Below are 5,127 nucleotides of genomic sequence, written 5' to 3'. Positions count from 1 at the left end.
AGCACCAATATGTATCTTTGGAAGATGATCCCCTAGGAGCCTTTTCACAAGTTCCATGAAACATTTATATGTTAAGGACATTAGAGCATATATACATTATAAATTTGAGAGTATTAGTGATAGTGATGTTCACAAGGACTTAATCCTAGTTTGCAACAATGATTTATCTTTGAAATGAGTGTTTGAACATTTGAGTGATCTGAACATAGTTAAGAATATGTTTTACATGGAATTTGATAACCATGAATGGAGTAGAATCATTTTGAGTAGGATTCGTGAAGACATGTTTTGAGTAGGAGATATTCTAGACATGATTATTAATAAGATGATTTATAAACCTACTACTCTTAGTAATGAAGGTTTTAATATGATTAATGAGAAGAATGTGGAGAAACTGGTTGAAAATAACCTTAAGACAAAAATATGATGTGAAAAACATGAGACTAGACCTAATAATAGAAATAGATGTAAGGCTAATCAACAAAATTACTGGTTACAAGATTAATTATAGTTTTAGATTGAACTCAGTGCCTACTAGATTAATTAATGCAACTTACCTAATAACTTTAAAGAAAGAAAAGGTTAATATATTTGAGATTGTAAGGCAATAGTTAATTGACAGATTGAAGAAAAAGAAGAATGCAATGTTTAGATTTGAACTATTACTGCCACATTTTTTCCAAGTAATTTGAAGTCTCCTAGGTATGCCTAACCATGAATGGCACAGTGACAAATGCACTGAGTATGTTAACATATTACTATAGGAAGAAATCAAAGGACACACTAACTAATGTCATAACAAGGATGATGAAAAGTTTCCAATTAGCCATGAAACTTAGATTCAGAATCCCACCATCTTTGGTTGAAAAGTATAAAGATGGTATTTTATTTATGGTAGAAACATATGTTACCTATATGGAAGTAGTTGGACATAGAGTCAAATAAATTGACAGTATGGGATATGAAATGCCTAAAGAACTAATTGAAGGTTATGAAAAGATAATCTTGGAGTTTGAGAATGATGAGTGTACTAGAAGGGGCACATATGAGGAGAAAGCTAAGGAAGTTTACATTGAACTTCATAGTAAAGAAATTAAGAAGAAAATGGAGAAAAAGATTGATGCAATTCTAAAAGATCTTGAATAAAAAGAGACAAAAATAGAGAAGGAATGAGAATTGCTATGGAAATGTGAGCAACTTGTCAACAAAAGTTTTAATAGAAAAACCACTAGAAGTAGATTTTTGTGCATCACAAGGTGTTATCATAGCATGACCATCAGCTAGTGCACCCTATGTAGCATTATCTCAAGTGAAACCTATAGTTGTACCTCTAGTGTAGAAGGGTAAATATGAAGAGGAAGTAAATATTACAAAAGATCAAACAATTACCCCACCTAGAATTAGGAGGTATGTGAGGTTAATCCAAGTTAAGAAAGAACAAGTAGAGTCCCCTTCAAAGAAAATGACTAAACAAATGCCAAGTGAATTGGGAAAAATGAGGAAAAATCTACAAATAGTTGAATCAGATGAATTAGAGGAAGAAGAAACAAAGGTGAGACAAGTAGAGAGGGAAGAGGAAGAAGTAAAGAAACCATTTGGTAAAGACCTTGGAAACCAAAGGTTGAGACCTTGAATGTTGCAATTATTGACAACAATAATTTTGTACAACTAAAAAATTGTATGATTTGTATAATAACATCTACAGATTACAATTAGAGAATGTAGTTCTGATTCAAATGATTTTGCAAGCAAAAGGTTTAAGGGTATTTAGAAGCCAATTCCAAAAGACTTGTATACTAGACTAATTAACATAGAGAGAAGAGTAGTAGATGAGGACAAAGGTATTAGATAACATTAGATAAGAAAGTTTTGTGAGGTAAATAGTGATGAATACCTAGAAAGAATAATGAAGGGTATTGGGCCCCTATTGAGGAATAAGAAAAGAGCAATACTTTTTATGAGTGAAAACTATGAAGAGGTAAACAAGGAAACTAAATAAGAAATTATTAAGTTTATGACCTCTACACCCAACACCATACATTAAATCAAGGATTTAGGGGGGAAATCCCTATAGTGGGAGAAAAGACACCATCAGCTAAATCCACAACAATAGTAATGTCATCTACAATTCCTATACCCACATTAATATTAGTAGCAAAGTTTGGAAAGGATACTGCAATGATTTAGACAATATGCCAAGTAATTATTGGTACTAATACCATTCAAGTGGACAATACAAAGATTACTCTTGATACAAAAGAAGATGATCCTTCTAAGGATTATGGGTCATCTATTTTTGGAAATTTTGTTAGCTACACCACCTCAGGAGATGAGGAAGAGAAAAATAGTAAGGAAGAGGATGAATAAAGAATGAAAGAAGTAAAGGAAAGAAAGAGACTTGAAGAAATTAAGAAAAGAGAAGAAGAAAAGGAAAGTAAAGAAGAAGATAAAAAGAAACTAGAAGAGAAAAGAAAGTTAGAAAAAGAGAAAAAGAAAAAGTTGGAAGAAGAGAGAAAGAAGGAGTTGGAAGGGGATGAAAAGAAAAAAAACTAGAAGAAGAAAAGAAAAAAGAGAAAGGAAGAAGAATAAAATAGGAAATGAGAGAAAGAGGAATTAAATAAGGAGGAGGAAGAAAAGAAGAAGTGAAGAGAAAGGAGGGAGAGGAGAAGAAGGGAAAAGAGGAAGAAGTGAAGAAGGAGGAGTAGGAAGATGAGAAGAAGGAAAGTGTACCTAGTTCTTCTAGGATAACACTTGCATTAACAACTCTTACTAGATCAGATGATGATGATCAAACTAAATTGATCTCATCACTTAGCAAAAGAATTGAGAAGAATAGGAAAGTGAAGATTTTGAAGAATATACTGATGGAGGTAATAGATGGATTACAAAATACCATATCAATGAGAATGGTTGAATCAGATCCATTGGACAGAGAAAAAGTTGTTCAAGATTTTGATGTAGAATTTACATATTTTTCTAACATAGAAGAAATTAAGGAACAAACTCTATACTATGCAAAGATATTCAAAAAATATGTGATAATATCATAAATGATCTAAAGAACCTTGATGAAAAGATCAAGGAATTGAGACATTGTTTGAAACAAGTGAAGAAAGTCTATGGGAAATATGTTGGAGCACACACACTAATTAAGGATATTACACATGAGATTAGTAGCAAACTTAAAGAACTTGGAGCATTGATGAATGAAATGCAAGATCCCTCAGCCAAGATTATAGATCTTGAGAATGCAATCAATAGAGTCAATGATGATGTTAGGCTTTTAGAGTTATAGAAGGAGATGAAGTTGAAGAGATTTTTATTACTAAGGGGACATCTTGCATTGAAGATTGATATTGTAAAGAGATAGTTGGATGAATGCTTGATAGTTAAGGAATCTTATGACAAGTTTTCCTATACAAACCTAGAAGTATTAGATATAGCATCTTATGCTCCATGTGTAGTTTTGAGTGTTCCTAATATAGTGAAAGACAAATGGGACATGGAGTTCAGACTATTGAGGTAGAATTTTGATGATTGCATCTTGTGAATCACTAGTTAGAAAAAACCTTGAAGGTAATGAAACACAATTCTAACTTGTATATATGTTTTCACACTTTTGTATTTGTGTCAAAAGGTGAGTGATAAGGAAAATTGTATAGATATATATGTATAAGGAAGAAATATCTATGAGGCCTTGCCCTGACCCATCATAGCATAGTTGATACATTATTATTTTCATACTCATGAATTGATATGTCAAGACACTATTAGATACATTGAACATTATTATGTTATCTTCTGTTGTGTGATGTTTTACTTTTAGATGTTTAATTATGTTATTTAATGGTTTATGAACATGTATACTGATGAAGTAGTGCAAAAAGTGAATGCAAAATTAACGGTCTACTTATGCAATTTTAGTGGTTATGTATTTGAGTAGATACAAGATAAATAGTTAATTAATTGAAAGGTTTATGTTGCGAGTTATGCAATTATCTTAATGAGTTATTTATATATATGTGTGTGTGTGTGTGTGTGTGTGTGTGTGTGTGTGTGTGTGTGTGTGTGTGTGTGTGTGTGTGTGTGTGTGTGTAATTTTCTTGAGCTATTGATGTGTGCAATGAGTGAGTAGGATATTTTGGCTAGAAAATCTAATGGAGAAACAAAATTGAACCCTATGTATCATTTGTGAAAACCAAGGTTAAATCTAATGAAAAATGAAAACCCCATTGTTTGTATTTTGTTTGTATTGTGGATTGAATGAATGTATCATTTTGTAATCATTAAGTGTTAATATTTTGTAATAGTGATTTTCAGTGTTGCTTGACACTTGTGAATTGTATATGCATTCCAGCATGATAGTTAGGGTTAACCAAGTGACCAAAAGACCTAAGTTGGACTAGGTTACTTACCTTTTTGCTAATCAATTTGTAATCAAGATTAATATTCCTAATCCAGATTAGTGATTAATTTGCATTTGTGAGAGTTGTTAGGAAGTCCAAAATTTGTCTAGCATTTTGATAGGTCTCTAATTAGTCTGAAAAGACACAAATCATGAAAACTAAGTACTTAAGGGGTATGTATGTGGGTTGGGAGCATTTTCCACCCCTCTAGCCCATTTTGTTGACTTTTATGGTCACCAAAATATCATAATTTTTCTTTATTGTGATAATTGAATGTTTACATCATGAGTTGGATAAGTTTAACTCCACCTTGAGGTTAGCCTTATGACTACTTTAGTTAGAAGACTCTAGAACATTTAGGCAAGTGGGGGAGTTGTTTCATTTTGGAGTTGGTTGAGTTAGTATCTTATTTAGAGGAAAATTTGAGAGAGTATGAGTGTTCACCCAACCTTTAGTTTTAGAGAGCAATTCAAGATTGAAGGATAAGAAGGAAGGAAAACTCATCTCAAATTGTTCAATTGCCATAACCTTATTGTGAAGGTAAGAAGCCTTCAAACTCTTTTGATTCATGTTGTGTTTCATGCTTAAGTCATTTTATTTGCATATGTATCTTCGTGTGTTTTTTAAATATGTTTGGGAGGGATTGAAATGCATTTTCTTACAAAAAATTCTTGGTATTTTATATTTGATTTTTGAAGAGATTGTATGGGTTGTATTGGCA

The sequence above is a fragment of the Cupressus sempervirens genome, chromosome 11, assembly GCF_028749045.1.
Source record: "Cupressus sempervirens isolate cs-2001-9-10 chromosome 11, ASM2874904v1, whole genome shotgun sequence".
Classification (NCBI taxonomy): domain Eukaryota; kingdom Viridiplantae; phylum Streptophyta; class Pinopsida; order Cupressales; family Cupressaceae; genus Cupressus; species Cupressus sempervirens.
Note: the sequence above shows the minus strand (reverse complement) of the source record.